The sequence below is a fragment of the Pezoporus occidentalis genome, unplaced genomic scaffold, assembly GCF_034315485.1.
Source record: "Pezoporus occidentalis ecotype Australia unplaced genomic scaffold, CSIRO_AGI_Poc_V1 ctg80, whole genome shotgun sequence".
In the NCBI taxonomy this organism is placed as follows: Eukaryota; Metazoa; Chordata; class Aves; order Psittaciformes; family Psittacidae; genus Pezoporus; species Pezoporus occidentalis.
The window spans coordinates 658,064-678,722 of record NW_026916159.1 but is presented as its reverse complement, the minus strand read 5'-3'; the positions used below and the strand labels follow the sequence as shown (position 1 = coordinate 678,722).

General features: G+C 38.6%; 1 long non-coding RNA gene across 1 annotated transcript; it reads left to right on the top strand.

Moving 5' to 3' along the window:
• The first annotated feature begins 265 nt into the window (after positions 1 to 265).
• On the top strand, positions 266 to 19,062 carry LOC134155905 (uncharacterized). The gene is made up of 4 exons (XR_009961768.1): positions 266 to 2,208; positions 11,766 to 11,910; positions 16,298 to 16,406; positions 18,856 to 19,062. It is a non-coding gene; the product is annotated as an uncharacterized LOC134155905 (long non-coding RNA).
• Positions 19,063 to 20,659: the final 1,597 nt, after the last annotated feature.

Sequence of the window (20,659 nt, the reverse complement as noted above, 5' to 3'; positions counted from 1 at the left end):
TTTTGAGAGCCATTTTTTTCAAGCATAGCGTAATAGGCTTTAACTTTGCTAAGCTTTTCTGCCAGGCCTCCAGTGCCCTGCTGTTCTATTATATTGAACTTGTAAGCAGGACGCTCTGCCAGGCTCACCCAGATTACTGCTGCAATAAGGGCCCTGCTGAGTGACTAGTGTCATGATAAGTGCTAGGGAGGGAGTTCACCATCTTGGCATACTGTTCTCATCTTATTAAATTCAGCTTTGTGGAAGCAGGGAGTCTGCCTCTCAGCCTCACTGGCTCTGGCTCAGTCCAACTGCTACTGTCAGACAAAATGAAAACAGGAACCACCACAGCTAATGGCAGGTGCTGCACCACCACAGCTGAGGAAAAAAAGAGGGATGATTTTTTTACTTCTCTTTTCTTTTCCTTTTCTTTTTTTCTTTTTTTTTTTTAATAGGCATGTGACTGTATTGATTTGAAAATATTTAGTTTTTTAATGTTATTATAGCTCTCATATCCACAGACGCTTGCTAAGCCACTGCTGTTTTTGAGCATATTTATTCTGTCCACCTTATGTAGCCTTCTTTGTTCCTTTTTACTTACATTCAGGAAACATAATGCAGCAAACAAGCCTTGGAACAGGTCTGATACCATCCAGATTTGATAAAGGATGATATTGTAAAGATCCAGTCCTGTCACGCATGTTGAGGCAAAACTCCCTACTGGGTGGTGCCCAATGAGAATCTCCCAAATTCCAGTCTTGTGTTTGTACTGGGGGTGAAGCAAGTTGGCTGTTCAAGTGCCCCTGAACTCAGTGCACCTGCTTAACTAATTCTCATCTTTTTTTTTTAAAGTATAACCTTCAGTTTTGGGTGAAGGATCCAAAACCTTCCAAGAGCCCTAAAATGACCAGCTATTATCTGAGTGGAAGCTATACTGCTGAATGCAGCAGGAAAAGTGCAACATTTACAAAGAGGAGGGAGTGAACAGGGTGGGGTGTGTTTGGGAGCCATCCTTATGGAGAGGAATTAAATAAACTCACTCATTTTGTGGTATGAATTTCCACAGTAGGAAAGTATGGCTTACTTCTGAATATCAGTTTCTGAAAGAAAGGGCTTGTGGAAGTATAGATGTATTGCTTCTACACTTGCTGGTGTCTGAGCATGTGTGGAGTCTTCCTTGACATCAGCAAATAAAATTGTTTCTCGCTGTTCAACAATAAATGTTCAAGTAACCCCATTATTGTCACTTCAGTGTTCTGTAAATTGGACACGATCAACACATGCAGTGTAACCTTTCTGAAAGAAATATCGATGCAGTCCAGCTACAGAAGACATTGTATAGCAAAACCAAATTGGGATCAATAGAAAATCCAGATTTTCAAATGCATTTATGGCAGGAGTTGCTAAGCCTGGCAGGTTGCAGATCAGCAGCACACTTGTTGGCCACATCAGTCTTCATAAGAGTGACAGGTTTGACTAGATTCTTAGAGACAGGCTGATTCAGAAATTCAGTCAAAATAAGATCTTTCTGCCAATTTGCAATATCACATTCACAATCCATTCCAGATTCATCAAAGGTAAGGACAAAAGGACTTAATATTTTAATCCCCTCTGAGAAAATGAATAAGGAAATGATGTCTGCAAAAAGTGTGATATTTTTTCTTGAAAAACAAGAGTGGAGAACTATTAGTGAAGCTGACTACCATGAATATTGTGTGTCAGACCTTTCAAATCCCAGGCAATTGGCATGCAAGGGAATTACTGTCAACATTCAAGGGCAAGTGAAAGGATAAAACAAATCTATTTGGTAAAGTTTCTGGTTTAGACAAGTCCAATTTGTTTATACTTGTTCTTCACTTCTGTATCACATTCATAAAGTTGTCATTTGTAAAGGTTTTTAAATGTTCCTTCAAAGACACACTTTTTTCTTTCTTTCTTTCTTTTTCCTTGTCTTCCTTAAGTCTTTCTTGTTATCCTGATTCATTGTGATGCTATTGGGGGTCAGAGGAATGGGAATTTTGTTCTGGTCACCGTGCAGTCCACACCAAGCAAATTGTCAAGGAAACCATGGTTAATTTATAAGAGGTTTTAATGATAACTTTTCTCTGCTTTTCCACCTCTTTCAGTATAGACTTGAAAAGTTTACTTGAAATTCAGAATGCTGCAGCTAATGAATGAATTACAGTGGAATGGTTGCTGGAAGTTGTCCAGGAGAAGTATAACCAAAATGTAAGGAGAGAAAGCTAACACTCTCAAGAGAAGGGTTTTGATTGTATGAAATTGCTTTTGTTTTGTTTTACTTTGAGAAAACACAAAGATCTCAGGCTTAGATTTTTGCCACTGAATCCAGCCTTGGAATCAATAAAAGTGTGGCGGGCTAAATTTAGATTGGATTGTGGAATGATTCAGAAAATGCTTTATGAACAATGCATAGAATCTACTCCAGTTTACAGATGACACTTATCTCTAACTGTTGTGCCTGAAAACATGTAATGAAGAAGGTGTCTGTTAATGCTAATCAGACATATTTGGTTTTCATACTGTAATTTAAGTGATTCCACAGGGAATTTCTCCTTGGTCAAATTCTGAGAGATTAAATGGCCTTGGGATGTGACCTTTCTTTGTGAGGGGGAACATCAACTCTGGATGTTTCAGATTTTCCTTCATTTCAACATGGGAAAAGAATGCCCCTGAGATATTCCAACTGAGCAGCAAAATTATAGCAGGATAGCAAAGCTGGAACCACTCTGTTCCATGGCAAATCTGGATCTTGAAACTTAGCTCCATCTTCAGTGATTTTGCAGCTGAAGAGTCTAGTGCTTTTAAATTGGAACAATCGGGTGATCAAGACATTCTGAATGAAGGTGGTCCTACAGAAACGTATTCACGCTTGTCTTCTATTCATCACATAAGAATAACAGAATGTATTAACAAAGACAAGCATACCCTACTATCACACTTCAGGCATCCTTTGTCCTGGTTAGCTGACAACTCTTTTTGCAAAAGGCTTTTGTCAAGTATGACAGGAAGATACATAAGCTATATAAGCCCAGGTATGCCTGTGGTATGTTGGGAGAAGGAGTCAACATTAAAAAACTGAAACAATGGATCAAACGTAGTTACTTTAATAAAGTCAAGATATTTGTGTTTGGTTTTATATGTATGTTTTTCTATGAAACCAGCATGTTTGGAATATGACAGCCTGGAGATAAATATGCCCTTGCATTGTTCATAGCAGAAACACTGAATCATTATGGTAGTCTATGAGAGTGAAAGAGAAAACCAAACAGATCTACTTTCACTGAACATGTTGAATGAAATGTGAAAAATAAACAAACAGCACAGATGGTGAAACAGTTTAATTTTTAATACTCCTCCAGTGATAATCATTTCCAATATTTATAACAGCGTGAGAGCAACATATATTAAAACATGTTATTTTAGTCTTAAAAAAACAAACAAACAAAAAAAAACAGCTGAGCAATTCACAATTTTCAGCAAAGTCATATTTAAAAAAAGTGGTTTTGGAATACGATCAGTTTAAATTTTCCTGCATGAATATTAAACAATCTATTCAAATGCTAAATCTTTGGCAGGGTCTTATTTCTGGCTACTGTGGGTAACATGTCTGGAAACTTACAGTTCTGTATGCTCATTTCTCCTTCTTTCCGAATTTGCTAAGTCCAGCAATGCAAGTGTAGACCAGCAAAACTAGAATTCTCAGTAACTCTCTTCACTGTTTTTCAGTATTCTCAGAAACAGAACACAAATTTTGGAGAGAATCCCATATGGCAGGTGCTGACATTAAGTAGAGACAAGAACAGACTTCTTGTTAACATATTATCTACTCCTCACCTACCCCTGGTCTGTACAAAACTCATTGACAATGAAAGCTAAATGAACTAACTGAAAACTAATTCAGTACTGTTACAAATATTTCAGACAGCTGCATAAACCTTTCTACAGGCTTAAATACAAACCAAGCAAAGAACCTCTGAAGTCTTCTCTATGCCTAGCCACATTGAATATCATCCAAGCAACTATATTTTCTTTCCAGAGCAAATTTAAAGCATTCTTTTCAAAAGGTGGTGTCCTGTAGAGATGAACTGGGTAAACAGAAAGACAGATGGAGGAAATTAAATGAATCAGGTACTGCTGCTTGCAGAAGGAAGTGAATGAGGAGGAGAAGTAGTTGATATGACCTGAGAAGATCCGTATTGCTGTATGACAGACCCATTAATAAATTATATGATAGAGTATTCTATACATTAACAGTTGATCTAAATAGTCTCATCCCAAGACACAAAAGACTCCATCTCCTTAACCATGATCTCTGATTTCTTTCTTGCATCTCCTTGAGGTGTACTGTGACTCCTAACTTGTTAAAGAGAGTGAAGATTGGAAGGAATATGTTAGTTTATCCAGTGTAGTAGTGTATGTAATGATATTTTAATGCTTCTTCAAGTTACTTTGATACCAAAATGACAGATACTGAGAAGCTATTATTTAGGTCCCTAATTAAGAGAAAAATATAGCTCTCACAGACATTGTTCTTGTGTTCAGTAATTTCCTTCAGATTTGGAGAAACAAGCACACTTCCAAGTGTTGTGAAATACTGTCCTAATGCCCTATGATTCTAAAGATGACTGTGACTACTTGGTGGTATTGACAAGTTTATCAGGAATGTCATGGAGCCAGTTCTGTGGAGGTGAAGTTCTCTTGTCAGAAAAAATGGAATGGTTGATTGTGTCCCCATTAAGTGAATATAATTTATTGAGAGAATAGACAATCTAAACTCGTCAAAGAATTTGAGGAGGGAATCAGTAGAAATTTCTCACGAAATGTAAATATTTTAATTTTTTACCCCCAGAAAAATAAACGTAGAAATTCTTTTTGCAGTGAGATTTTTGATTTATCATTTCCTCATTCACATTCCTTTTTTTCCTCCTTTCTTTCCCACTGGAAACGAAGAGAAGGAAGGAAAAAAGGGAAACTGGAAACCAGAAGCCCAAAGAAATGAGAAAAGAGAAAAGCACTGTCAGTTTCCTACAACTCCATAAACCTCCTTTTCAATTGTTTTTCCCTTTTTTCCATCAAATCCCAGTGTGCCTCTTGTTCTCCCAGTTTGAAAAGCTGAAGAGCTCTTTTGCACAAGATCAGAGACAGATACGTGGGCAATGACTGTGAAGAATATTTAAAGGTCCCCACAAAGCATCATTCTGATTAAGTTACCGACGATGCTGTTAGTTCATAGAGCTTTCTTTTTCATCTTCTCCTTTAACTTGAGGATGGAACTTCCACATTACCTAGCTGGATAGTCATGTTGAGTTCATCCTAATTCTGTAGCATTCTGCTATTACAGAAGTGCTATGCCTCCTTGATATGCCTTAGCTTTCTTCTGAGGAAGCTAACATCCAACTTTTCCATACTCCTTTTAGAAACTGTAACACTGTGTTAGACGCTGTCAGCCTTTTAAGTTTTGTTGGGTAGATATGAAACTGTAGTCTTAGCTTGATTCTAGGCAACTGGTACAGGGAGGAGGATGCTTAGTGTATGCTTAGTGTATACCCCTTTAATGGGTAGGTACATGTTGCACTCCAAGGTTTTCCAAACTGGTTAGTGGCTGAAGGGGTTTTGGCTGACTGGCGCCCCAGCTGAGAGACCTTATAATGAGCCTCTCATATTTTTGGAAAATAGCCTTTGAAACCAGGCCTTCAACAAGAAGCACTAGTTACTCTCAGATGCTTGACAATATGCTGCCTTGTTTTCCTCCTTGATTTTTTCAGCCCTTACTGTGGACCATCTCCAGTGACTATCACAAAGCCTGTCTATATTAAAAAATGATCTATCTGGTACCTGTGATAGAGTCACATCCTTTATATACCAGCCACAAGAGGGAGATGTGGAATACTCGCTGAATAATAGGTTTTAGTCCACTGTTTTGCCAGTGCTATTGATAGCTTCTGTGATTTTTACCATCCGGCCACTTTTAGCACCAGCCTTTTTTCCTGGAGATCATGGCTTGCAACAGTCTGTTTTTAGATAGAGGCAACCTTTAGATGCCTCAGACGGAAATATTCTGTCACCTAAATTTGCCCCCCTTTTACTCTTTAATGGAGTAGTTACAGTTGTTTAACACTTTCAGAGAACAATGTGGCTATCTCAGCACACGAAAAAGAATTGATGGTACTACATGATTTTTTCCCAATAAATGAATTGTAATTGGTACTTAGATTCTAATCATAGGAAACCTGTTTTATAGCAACAGTGCTGTTGTGGGCTATTTTAGGGGCAGAGTGGTGCATACTGGAGAAAATTTGTACATGAGAGCAAGAGGAACAGACAATTGCTTTTGGGGACTGTGTAGATTAGTACATCATTGCATACTAACAAAGTGCTAATTGCTCCTTTTGACCACAGGCCCAGTTTATTGCGCTTTAGCACAAATGTGCCCTGCGCACTAAATTGCAAAGCTAACACTGCATTATTTCTCGGTACAGCTTGCAAATTCTTGTAGGGCAGTATGCATTAGCCTTAATTGGATGCAAAGAAAAAGGATGGCATAGAGGTACTCACTTGCAATTTAGAAAGAACAGCCCTGGTGCTAATTACCCAGGTAGCAAATGTTACATTCATTTTGTGATGACAGTGGTAAAATCAAACTGTATACATATATTTATATAATTTTAGTATAATGTTTTAATATTGCATATAATAACTGTATATAATAATAATGTATAATAATTTATCTCTGCTTGGTTCGTTAGGTAAAAAACCATCTGTGAACTACCCTGAACAGGTTGTTGGTACTGATTATAGAGACATTTTTGCTGATTTTAGAGAAATAGTAGCTGTTTAGGAGGTTTGTCAGTTAGTAAATGACCATTTCGTAATAACCATATAGAGTAATGTCTCTTATTTATCTTGGTTAGAATTGTACTCAGAAAGGTAGTTTTAGCGTGGAAAGGAAGTTTAGGATGTTTTATTGTGGGTAGCACCTCATCATTCTGCTCCTTTTCTAAAAGTCCAGAATTATTTGCTCACAGACCCTTTCCACCCCTCAAAGAAGATAGAAAGAAGCATCACAACTGGATACGTAAAAAGTCAGTAAGAGATTTCACTTGTTTGGAAAGACATAAATCTACAGGTGTTATTCGCATTCTGCTGCACATCATGTAAACCTTTCTTGAACCAGCCTCTTGATTTTGTTGTTCTGCTAATAGGCAAATTTGAAGATCAGACTTCTTTTATATGTTTGCTTGGTCCCTTCTTTCTTTTTCTACAGGGGTTCTTCTGGGTTTGACACTTTCTTTAGATAGGCAGCCTGGCACTGAATTAATTTAATTTCTACTATAATTTAGAACTAGCTCTTCAAATTCTTCATTTGGGATTTGAAGACAGTGGTACTAGAAGCCCAGCCTGAGACTTCAGGCATGCATTGTAGTATTTGACAGTAGGTCATGTTTTACAGTATTTTAATCAGGAAAATGTATATGTAAAGGGAGAAGAAAAGAGGCTATAGGGAATAATCCAGTGTTGTGAAAAGAACAGACTAAAATATTTTGTAGGCTTTCCTTTTGCACTTTATTAAAACAATATGAATACAGAATAACACAAATTCCACTCTCTAGTCTATCTTTTGAAATAAATGAGTTGAGAAAAGAAAGTATAAAAGGCAGCTGAAAAGGACAAGTATGTGTCACCATAAGGGCACTCTGTGTCACAAAGCAAGTATGCCTTAGTGCCAGCCAAAACAACCACCCACTCAAGGTACCGAAGGGTAGGCATGCTGTTATGACCCAGATTCAAATGGTGAGAGTAGGAGTGAGAAAGTGAAAGTGTTAATAATACTTCAAGCACAGAGCTAACGGGAGGGGAATTTCTGGGATTCCCCTTTCATTCCTCTTCTCTCTCAAAAGAAAACTACAGAGTTCTCTCTGAAAGAAAAAATCTCTTTGGCTTATCACCAAATGTTGAATTTTTAGACTGAATGATGTACAGCAGAACTGTATACCTGTCCTGACTGGAATACCTGTGTAGTAGTGAAGAGGGATAGATAAATTCAGAGGTTTAGAAATTCTCAGATGACTAAACTTTGGCTAGTGCGGAACCAATTTTTGAGAATGGGAAAAAGATGGGTAATTTTAAATACTGACATACTTCTTTGTTTTGCTGCAGCTGACATAAATTTGAAGGACAATAAATCTGTTAGAGCTATCAACACCAAGTCCAGCAGCCTGCCCAACCACATAGATTGCAAAATGGCTTTTTGGAGAGGATAGAGCATATGCTTACTACACTGCTGCAAAACCTCCTTTTTCATACTCCTTCATGTGCCTAACTCAGTTCATTCTTACTAGAACAATCATTTTTATGTTGCTGAAGTTTTTAATGTTCCATATTTTACAGAAGGATTAGGAAGCCTTCCAACTCTTTGTATCATATTAACACTGAATGGTGTTAAAACAAGAATTAACATTAGGAAATTCAGCCATTTTACAGTGGCTGCTTTTTTAGTGATAAAGTTTAATAATTAAGAAATTACAGCTTGATCTACTCTAGCAGCTCCTCTGTTTAACAATGCTCACAGACACAAATTACTTGACCCATTGCAAGTAGGTAACTCATGTGGGTAGATTCTGTATTACAGACATAAGGATTGCATTATCTCAAGCTGTCTGAAAATTTCTATGGCTCAGGAAGTCCTGTATTCAATGCATTTTCACATACTAAGTGTAGGGCAGTAAAGATAATTGTATGGTAGTTCTCCCTTTAACTTGTTAAACTTGAAGTGGGTTGCTGGCCTAGCATTATGTCTTTCTGTTCATGTTTTCTTTCTTTGCTGTAGACAACTTTTCAGTAAAAAAAAAAGTGAGAATCACAGAATCATTGAATAATGTAGGTTGGAAAAGACCTTTAAGATCACTGAGTCCAACCATTGACCTAACGCTGACAAGTCCACCCCTAAACCACATCCGCAAATGCCACATCTACAAGTCTTTCAAATACCTTCAGAAATGGTGACTCAACCACTTTCCTAAGCAGCCTGTTACAACATTTGACAACCCTTCTGATGAAGAAGTATTTCCTAATATCCAATTTAAATCTCCCTGGCACAACTTGAGGCCATTACCTCTTGTTCTGTCACTCATTACGTAGGAAAAGAGACCATCACCCACCTCACTGTGGCTTCCTTTCAGGTAGTTGCAGAAAGCAACAAGGTCTCCCCTGAGCCTCCTTCTCTCCAGGCTAAACAATACGACTTCCCTCAGCTGTTTTTCATAAGACTTGTTCTCTAGACCCTTCAACAGCTTTGTTGCACTTCTTTGGGCATGCTTCAGCACCCCTATGTCTTTCTTGTAGTGAAGGTCCAGAACTAAACACAGTATTTGAGGTGTGGCCTCAAATACTTCATCCCCACAAATACAGTGGGATCATTCCTCCCATAGTCCTTCCCACACTATTCCTGACACAGGCTATGATGCTATTGGCCCTCTTGGCCACCTGAGCACAAGCTAATTCATGTTCAGCCGGATGTCTACCAACATCTCCAGGTCCTTTTCCACCGAGCAGCTTTCCAGCCACTCTTCCCCAAGCCTGTAGTGTTGCACAGGGTTGTTGTGACCTAAGTGCAGGACCCTTGTTGAACCTCATCCTATTGGCCTTGGCCCATCGATCCAGCCTGTCCAGGTCACTCTTAGAGACTTCCTATCCTCCAGCAGATACACACTCTCACCCAACTTGGTGTCATCTGCAAACTTACTGAGGGTGCCCATGATCCCCTCATCCAAATCACCGATAAAGGTATTAAACAGAACTGGCCCCATACATGACTTGTGCCTGGCTCCCAACTGGATTTAACACCATTTGGGCCCAGCCATCAAATCATTTTTTTTTACCCAGTGAAGATTATGCCCATCCAAGCCATGAGCAGCCATTTTCTCCAGGAGAATGATGTGGGAAGCAACGTCAAAGGCTTTACTACACTCCAGGTAAACAACATCTGCAGACTTTCTCTCATCCAATAAGTCAGTCACTTTCTCAAAGAAGGAGATCAGACTAGTCAAGCAGGACCTGCCTTTCTTAAAACCATGCTGACTAGATCTGGTTGTCCTGTATGTGCCATGTGATGACACTCAAGATTATCTGCTCCATAAGCTTCCCCAGCACAGGCTGACAGGCTTGTAGTTCCCTGGATACACCTTTTAGCCCTTCTTGTAGATGGGCATCGCATTTGCCAACTTCCAGTCCACTGGGACCTCACAGATTAGCCAGGAGTACTGATAAATGTTGGAAAGCCGCTCAGAATCATTGGACTGTTTATGTTGGAAAAGACCTTTAAGATCACTGAGTCCAACCATTAACCTAACACTGACAAGTCCACCACTAAATCATGTCCCTAAGTGCTACATCTACATGTCCTTTAAATACAACTAGTCTCCTAAATAGGCTGAAGTGTGCTCTCTGGAAGTCCAAAGTAGCAGTTCTGATAAACCCCCTCCTTACTTCTCTGAGAATTGAAAACTCTTACCATTTCTTGATGGCTATGCCCAAGACAGCCTCCACCCATCACATCACCCACAAGCTGGTCTCTGGTCACCAAACAAGAAATGTCAGTATGTGGTTGCTTGCTTACAATATTTAGAATTACTTCAAAAAATATGACTTTTTTTCAAAATAGAAATTATTTATTTACATTATCAGTTGTGCTTTCAAAGAGACTCCCTTAAGGCAGAGCATAATGAATTTGAAGTGGGGCTCAGCGGTGACTCATTAGCCTGCCTTCCTCTGAAACTTTCTGGCATTTGCAGGAGAGGGTGATGGAAGGTAGAGGAAGAAGAGATTATATCCTTTTGTGATGGCTCTTGTGAGGGCTTTTTCTCCTAGTGACTGAGTGCAGATATTGAAAGTTTTTTCTATCTCCCAAATGTCTGATGTCAACATCAGATGTCATCTTTAGCAGCAGCAGCAGCAGCCGCTGTGACAGTAAAAAGCAAACAGTGGAAGACGTAGCCAAAATGTTGAAGTCCCTGCTTCCCTCCTCAGGGCTAACAAAGCACGCAGAGACCTACATTCTGAACTTGGGACACAGCTGTTAAAAGCACTTTAGTTTTCCAACCTGTGTGTCTGGAAAACTTTGTGATTGCAAGTGATTCAGACAAGTCTGGCTTTTGAAGCAAAGCAAAAGCTGGATTCTGAAAGTTTTAAAGTGTAACAACTGAGTCAGAATGGCAGAATTTCACACCTCTTATTTCAGATTTTCAAAAGAGGCAAAATAATGTGCCTGGTATTTTAACTCAGCTTTGTTTTTAATAAAATAGAATATATGACAATATAAAACTATATGGATGGAATTAAATGAGCTATACAATATACCCCAGAAACTATAACAAATAGCATCTTCATAGAAATCTTCATTCTAAAGGGCAGTTTGAAAGTATTCACTTCACATAAAAGCTGTTTATTAGTCTCATCACATTTCCTGGTACAATGAAACTGTTAGTAAAATATGGTGGTATTGGAAAACACTGTATGACTGTAAAATGACTGAAAATGACTGCATCTGAGGACTGGAGTGAATTGCCTTACAGTAGGTTGTCATGCTGTTTCTTTTTCTTCTTTTTTTTTCAACTGCCATCTGTGCTCCAGAATTCAGGTTTTCATTAAAGCAAAAATCAGCTGTAAGGATTTCATTCTCATTCACATTAAAACCCCTTGGAATAACTGAGAAGCTGATTGTATAGTTACAAAGAAAAAATCTGAAATTCCATCCCCTTCTCTTCCAGCTCGTATGTAATCCTCATCAGTTTAAAATTTGTGCAGTTCTAGAGCTGTGTAGAGTCACATGGAGGCACAAACAGTAACCAAATACCAAGTGTTGTAATGAAGATCCTTCACCTTTCTGCAAGCTTGCAATTACATCTTTGAGAGGTCAGAAGTATCCCATTAATCTCAGTGCAGTATCAGATTGGAGAGCTAACGCCAGTAACTTGACTATCAACTTCATTAACCATTTCATTTTTGATCAAAGTGTATGACATAAGGTTTATGATGATTGGCATAGGTTGTTGTATGCAGTACACTTGAGCAACTGGAGAGATAAATTATCAGCAATCTGAGTTGCTAATTAAGACAAAATCTGAGAATTCCTGTGATAGCTTTTAAAAGATGTTTATTTTATATCCATTGATTTGGGTTTGTAGGTGGATTTTTAGGAGCAGCACTGCATTTTTCCCATCTTGTGTTTGCATCGTTTTCAATTGCAGAAGAACTCAGGTGTAAAACAAAATTCACTGATAATTAATGTTACTGTTTCCATTGATAACACCATTCAATATGTAGAGGGAAATCAGTACTGGGTCAGATGCTGGGTTTGTACTTCACATGAAAGAGACCGCCTGGTGGTGCTGGTATCAGGGTATCTCCAACTTGATCATAGCATTCAGGAAGTGATGCCATCATGAATTGTTACAAGAATAACTATAGATTGAAAACCAAAACAATCAGTGAAGGATATTGTCTTCCCCCCTCTCCATGTTGGCATTTTTTGGGGGTGGTTCTTTTTCATGTGTTTTCATCAATATCATTTGTGTTTTGTTTGTTAATGTTTGTCATTGGTTTTCTATACAAAAACATGGTTTTCTTACTGTTTCGGGAAGCCTTTAAAAATGTTATTGACAAAAACAGGCTCGGTATAACTCCATGAAACTGAAACTCCTTTTAATCTTCTGAAAATTCACATTCTGAAACTCTTTTCTCTTTCCAGATCACACCATCAATTGGATCTCTCAAACAGTTCCCTTCAGAAGGAGGGCAGGAGGGAATGTCTCCATTCAGAGTACTAACCAGGCATGACCTTATTCAAGTTGTGAAAAGTGAGATTCATGAAACCTGAATTAATGTTTGCACAGCCCTTGAAAAATATACTGTGTAGTATAATTGCTGAGCACAACATATTTGTTAATTATTTTGATGTGGCTTTGGGCAGCATAAAACCAGCAGTGTGCAGTTCACACTCTGCATCTGCAGGAGACACCAAAAATCACACGATTAAGCAAAAATACTCTATTGTATAGGCTAGTAAAAAGGCAAAAAACAGTGTGGGGAAGAAATCTTGGCATTCTTAAACACAACTCTGCTAAAACACCCATTTCAGGGGAGATATGTGATACATTAAAGTAAAATGTTTATCAGTAAACTTCATATTACCTGGCAAATGAGAAAAAACAGTTCTGCAAGCATTAGTTAAAGTGAAAGGATGCAAGGCAGGTTCATGGTTAGAAAATTGTTCAGAAGATTGTTTTCATTTTACTAATGCAACACAAAATGAGGCAACACTGGTAAAAGGAAAAAGAGCTTCGTGAGCAGAAGAGCCAGTGGCTTGACCGAGTGGTGGTGCAGTTTGTGCATTTCCCAGGCAAATTCCTCAGAAACCAGTATAATTGGTGAGTAATGTTTCACTGAATTGGTCTCTTTAGAGTGTCGGTGGAAGGGGGTGAGAAATTGCAGTGTGTGAGTGCCAGCTGCATGCTGCAGCTGCAGTTCTTCATGAGGTTGGGTCTAACTTCTTGCTGAATGAAGTCTGGAGAGATGACAGAAGCTTGAAGCTCCTGATCATCCTTGCTGACCTGCAACAGTGATGTATTAGGGTGAAATGCTGATTCTCTGAAGTTGGTGCCAAAGCTCCAGCTGACTTCATCAGGAGCTAAATTTCACCAGGTTTGCCCTTCTAAAAGTATGCACTGGGACCGCATTTAGGCATCTTTGTGAGAATCATGGTTTGTTGTGGCTTTGGCTGGGGAACATTCAATCAATGCAGAACTGTGCTTTTTACCTGGAATCCACACACATCTTGTGTCAGCTCCACGCGTAGTCTTTCAGTTTCCCTGCTGTGTGTCTGTGACAGAGCTCATGTGCTGTGAGAAAGTCACAGCTTGCTCTCCTGTAGGTCTCCTGTGTGGTTTGGTAATGGAAGGGGTTTGCAGACCATACTCACAACTGCGCCATGGGAAGGAGTTGCGGTCTCTGTGCATTGTGGACAGACAGAGTTTTGTTACTGCAGTTGCTCTGGTCTCCAAAGGTTTTTTTTAGGCTTCATCTCATGAGTATGTGCAGGACAGAAAGAAGTGATATGAAATGATGCTCAGAAAAGATTTTTTGCACACAAGAGCAAAACCAAATAGTAAAGAAAAACTATTTTCATATAGCCGGTATAACCAAAAAAAGAGTACGATTTCACAGTACAAAATCACAGTGGAATTGCCAGGCCTTGTATTAATGTGGTTTATATCACACCACAGAGAAGTGTGCACCAGTAGAAAGTGAGCAACTGAGTATTTTGAAAGGAATGGTAGATGTTACTTACTTACGGGATTCACGTTGGAGACATTTTTTCTGAAACTGGAGGTACTTTCATATGCAAAACTTGGCCCACAACAAATGACTTGGACTTAAGAAAGCAACCCCAGTGGGAAGACTGCTTGGTAAATGTTGAGCTGGCAGAGACATACTGATTTTAGAGACAAAGCAGTTTGAATACATCTCATGTGACTAATGGGATACACTATCACTCAGTCTCTCTACTAAGTATAGCATGTGTGCAATGTAAACCCATGTTATTTTGCAAAGCTTTTATGCATCTGAGAGATACTTAGCAGCACATTTACAAAGCTGGTGGAAATCTCTTCAGCTAAATTACATTTGTTATCTTGTAGCTTGTCCCACTTTAAAGACTAACACAAATCCAACACAGTGGTACAGCGATACGTGTATTCAGATGTTAATACGTAAGTTTACATTAGATCTGCTCATCCTTATACCGTTTAAGGAAGCTTTGTGAGGATCTTTTTCTTAGCCTCGGTACTTACAACTGTTCTGCATCATGGTAATACCCTTGCAGGTTACTGCATTTACTGGAGGAACCAAGGAGGAAAGTAGCTAGAACACTGAATTTCTGACAGATTTAACTAGGTGTGATATTCAGGGGAGTTTTAGATCATCTTCTCTTGTTTTTAATGAATGGTGGGGCTTAGAATGTTCAACCGTTACTCTAGGGATATTTATGTTTAAAACCCCCAACCTTAAATGTAACTGTATTTCATATGCAAAATGCTTAAATGTATGTGAACTCACAAATTATTCAGATCAAATAACTATACAGCTTTAAATAGTGCTGAGGTTATATATAGGATAAATGTGACCTGTATGCAACCTAATACTCAAGATAGATAAGAAGATATAGAACAAAAATGACTGATTGACCAATCCCAAGTTAAAGAAATGGGAATTTAAGTGAAGATTTAACAAGAAAACAAACAAAAATAAACTGTGCTTTAACTATGCTGATATGGAAACACTCTGGAAATTATATGAGAGAAAGAAAATTAAGTGCTACAAGAACAGACATTCTTTGATATTCTTTTGAGAAATATAAAAAGCAGAGGGTAATCAAACTCTTTCACAGATTTGGAATATACATGTCAACTCTGGAAGATGTTCTGCGTTTCCAGAGACAAAGGTTTCTAATGTAGTGATTAGAAAAATCTTAAAGTTAATTCTAGGCTTAAGTGGATGATATTACTTATTATTCATATCAAATTTCCTCAGATATTTTAGAAATGTGATTAAAATAACCAAATCTCCATGTGGAGAAATCCATCAGCCATATCAATATAGCAATCACAAAATGACACTTTTAAATTAAAATAGAAAAAAAAAGGCCTATTTGTATAAAACCCAACATGTGTTGAAATAATTAAAAATAGCAAATAGTTTAAAAGTCTTATTTAAACCATAAACTGTAGGTACTATTCTATAAAACCAAGTACCTAGGTGCTTTTAAAAGAAGTAGACTACAGTGCATATGTCAGTTCAGTTATTGCTTAAAACCTGAAGTTTAAGTTAATGTGTTAGTTAAGTTGATTGTTAATGTTAAGTTAAAATTAAAGAAACAGAAGTCCTGCTTCTCTGGTGGTTCCTTTTGGTTCTTTCCTATTGGATTCCTTTGGGATGTGATTGATACAATACCAGTCACATGGAACCAATACTAGAAATGGCACAGTTCTAAGACAGTTGAATTATAAGCCAAGAAAAAAGAAACACTAATTGGACAAACACAGTAATTATAACTTTACCAGTTTGTTAGTCATCATGTCTCTGTCACAAATGAAAGGATCGTAAAAAATGTTTCTAGATCCTGACTATATTGAAATATTGTCCCCATATGATAATGTTGAAATGGTTCTCTCTGCTATGTGTGGTGGCATTTTCACTTGGTTTTGTTCATATTTCATATTAGATTCATCATTTTGTGTTCCAGCTTTGATCACAGGGAACTTGCATCTAAGCATGCCTGTCTAGCACTTAGTTGTCCAGGCCATGTTACTCTACCTGATGTAGAAAACTGTCACAGAAAACAGTGGCAGAATGTAAGCGATGTTTAATTATTTTACAGATGCTACTTCTATCCTTGCTAAGAGATCTGTTACTTGTCGTAAGTGGAAATTAGGTTGACCTGACCTGATTTAATCTTAATATTCTTGCTGTTGCTTTCCTCTTTATTAGATCCTGGGCTTAAAAATATCTTAAGTGATTATTTGTTAGTCTGAGTTAGGCTGGCCCGCTGCAGGGTATGGTTGTGTGGTTGTTTTACCAAAATAAGCTTGGACTGAGCTGTTTTCCTCCTTGCACATAATTTGCTTGTTCCTTTTTCTTGTGTGGCACTGGTGTCCATAAAGCCACACAACAAGTAAAATTAAGGATTTGATCCAGAAGAATTAACACATCTGGGAGAGGGAAATAGGGAGAGATTTTGGTTCCTTGATCTGGCTTATTGCACAGTTGCAAAAGTGCCTGTGCTAACAGCAGGGAAATGACCAAATGTGTGGGACAAAGTATGACTGTCCTGCCCACTGGCTACCTACATATATGTGGGGTTAAAATTATTATCAGCTTCTCTTTCTCCCTGCTCAAACCAATATGGTGGTTACCTGTTTCCAGTCTTTTAGAACCTCTTATATACTTGAGGATGTAAAAAATACTTGCTAATGCCTTCAAATTACTTTATCCAGCTCCCTATGAGCTCTAGGCCATAGTAAATTTCATCAGGTTTGAAACCTAAATTTCATCAATTTATAAACCACTAACTTACCAAAGTAACCTCTAACTTGTTCTTTCCCTTTCCTAGCTTGAGTAAGAACTTTACCTCACTGTGTTAGTTCTCAGATGATCACTGGTAACCTTCTGAGGCTGCAGTTTCATGTTTGTTGATGAAACGGTATTCTAGTCCCAGTTGCCCTGGTGTTTGTCATGGGACTTCACCTTCCAAGTTGTGCTGGTACAAGTGGCTGGGAGTCAGTTTTGTGGATTAAATCAGGGAATTGATCCAATTTGAAAAAGTCATGTTTTATTAATTGTCTTTTTAAATCCAAATCCTTGAGGGGACAGCACACCAGTAAAAACAAGACAGGGACAGGGAATATCTTAAACTACTGACCACTTTCTATTGTGAAAACAAGCCCCTGCAAAGACTTAAGCAAAACAACTTCAGATTTACATGATTGCAGCTGAGATTAAAATCTGGCCTTGATGCATCAACCATCTGTTTCCATTCCAAGAAAAGAGACTCAGCAGGACTATTTGTAATTCTGAGGACAGGATTCTGGTTTCAGTCCTGTAGAAATATATCACAAATAACTCTACTGATGGATTTGGAGTTATTTTCTTGTTTATCCCAGTGTATAATGCTCAGGAACCTACCCTCCAGAAACTTACAGAATGAAAGGCATGCTTTGGGACAGACCTGGATTTCAGCCTCTTCAGGCTTACACCATTGTAACACCAGTGGTTCATACCAGTCTAGCTCAGAATATAGCCTTTTTTAAATAAGTATGGAATGCATATAATTTTGTCTCAACAACTTCAGAGGAGTGTACCTCACCACTGATGTCTTGGTAGTCCTAATTAAATGTGTCATTTTTTCACTTCTTGAATTTTGACCATATTTGAAGTGACCTGAACTGGGACTGTATTAAATCTGTGAAGGAAACACATGGATACCTCTATTTTTATTTTCTGCAAATCCAATTAAAAACAAATAAAAAAAGAAATTAAAATGAAATTAGATTAATTTAAATTGAAACATTCATCACTTGTGGATCTCATCTTGCTGACCATTTTTTGCTAGCAGTTACAGAAGAAGTTTTATTCTTAATAATATGGATAAGCATTTTGACTGGGTTGCTGAGTTTTCTGCTGTTCTCTTTTATTTGTTCCTATTACTTGTGTTTGGTACAGAGAGACATACATCGGTTGATGTTACCACAGGTATAATGAAGTATGCACTTCGGTTTCTGGGTAAGAATTAAGAAAACTGAGAACCAGTGTTTATAACACATACTGGAAGGACATGTTATGTACCTGTTGACTTTATAGCTAAAACAATATAGCAGAACATCAGAGATGATATGCCCTATTTTTTGTGTACATCTGTGGGCTTATGTTTGCAAAAAAAGTGCCACACCATTTGGAATGTCCTAAAGAAAATGTTGTCTTCTTGCCTGATTTGCAGAACTCTTCAAACTTGCACATAGCATAGGATATATTTGCTCAGTATATATTTTTTTTAGTAGTGTCTTTTTTGTCACACCATTCCCCCTTCCTGCCATGGTGCAGATTTACGTATAAAGCCAATTTAATGAATATGTCACAGAAAGAACATCGTTTTTTTGGCAGTCTCTGCTCTGAAACCCAAATATTGTGGATATTTGCAGATGTTCCTCTCTTTACATCTCCTCCTGCAGCAGCAACAAGTCTTGCACCGTCTCCTTCTGCATGACGACACAGGAACCACACAGGAACCACCTGTTTCCCTTGCAGGCTTAGCTTCAGTCTCTCTGCTTCTGTGACTTCAGCAAGCTTATCCTTCTTCAGCTTGCAAATTAACAGGCCTGATTCTCCACTCAACCTGTAGCAGATTTCCTAAAAGGCACCATCAACAGAGCTGGCTTCTTCCTTCTTTATGGACCAAAGTACATTCTAAACTAACTCCCTGAATGTCACTCAAGGACTGATACTGATTGGATCTCATTCATGGAAGCACATGTAACATCACACAGTACTGAAATAAGATACCACTGGTTAGTCTGTTAATCCACAGCCAATTTGTGGTTGTGGATTTTGTTGTTGTTAGGGTTTGTTTTGTTTTTCTCAAATACATCGTAGCACATTGTAAAGCACTACCATTTTCAAGTTCTTTTTCCAGAATTTGTCGTGAGTCACAATTGTCACTTTTGCAGGTCATCCACTGCAATCATAAGAAGAGAAAAAATGCAGGTATTGTATTTGGCATTCATTGGCATGTGTGATGTATGTATATTCTGCATATGTACTAGTTCTTTCTGACAGCTCCAGGGAATTTCTCAGTAGGTGTTAGTGGACTAATAGGAAGATTTTGGTGTCATCACCATCTTATGAGTGTCTTTAGTGGCTATATACGTGTGTGTTCATATGACATTCTGGTCATTAACCATGAGTCAACAGTATGCTGTGAAGGCTAACCACATAACTGCATTAGTAAAACTGTGGACAGCAGGTTGAGGAAAATGATTGTTCCTTACTATTTAGTTCTGTGTGATAGTTTCTGGAAATCTATGTCCTATTTGAGGCACTGTGGTACAAGAAAAATATTGACATATGGCAGGGCTATATTTTGGTATGATATGCATCTTACCAATGCATATCGGGAATGTTACCAATGTATACAAGTACCTGAAGGGAAGGTGCAAAAAGAATGGAACCAGGCTCTTTCCAGTGCTAGCCAGTGACAGGACAAGTGGCAATGGGCACCCATGGAAACACATGAGAGTCCCTCTGAATATTACTAATCATTATTTTTGCTGTGAGTATGACTGAGTCCTGATACAGGATATTCAGAGAGGTTGCAGTGTCTCCAGTCTTGCAGGTATTCAAACGTTATCTGGAGGTAGTCCTGGGCAACCAGCTCTAGGTGGCCTTGTGTCATGGTTTAAGGCCAGCTGGCAACCCAGAAACACTCAGCCACTCACTCATTCCCCACCCCTTCCTCTGCTGCCCTCCCGAAGGGATGAGGAGGAGAATCGAAAGAATGTAATTCTCACAGGTTGAGATAAGAACAGTCCAGTAACTAAGGTATAACACAAATCACTGCTGCTGCCACCAATAATAATAACGATAAGGGAAAGAACAATGGAAGAGAATACAACAGCTCACCACCCGCCAACTGATATCCAGCCCAACCCAAACAGAGATTTAGCCCTTCTGTGTAGTTGCCCCCAGTTTATATACTGGGCATGACATGCTATGGTATGGAATACCTCTTTGGCTAGCTTGGGTCAGGTGTCCTGTCTCTGCTTCCTCCCGGCTTCCCCTCCTCCCTGGCAGAGCAAACATTACTGAGCAACAACTAGAAACATCGGTGTTATCAGCACTGTTCCCAGGCTGAAAGTCAAAACCACAGCACTGCACCAGCTACCAAGAAGGAGAAAAATGACTGCTACTGCTGAACCCAGGATACCCTGCTTGAGCAGAAGTGTTGAATCAGGTTATCTTCAGAAGTCACTTGCAACCTCAGCCATGCTGTGATTCTGTGACATGCAGGAGCAAATCCAGTAAAGAACCAGAAAGATGATTAAAGAAGCATATG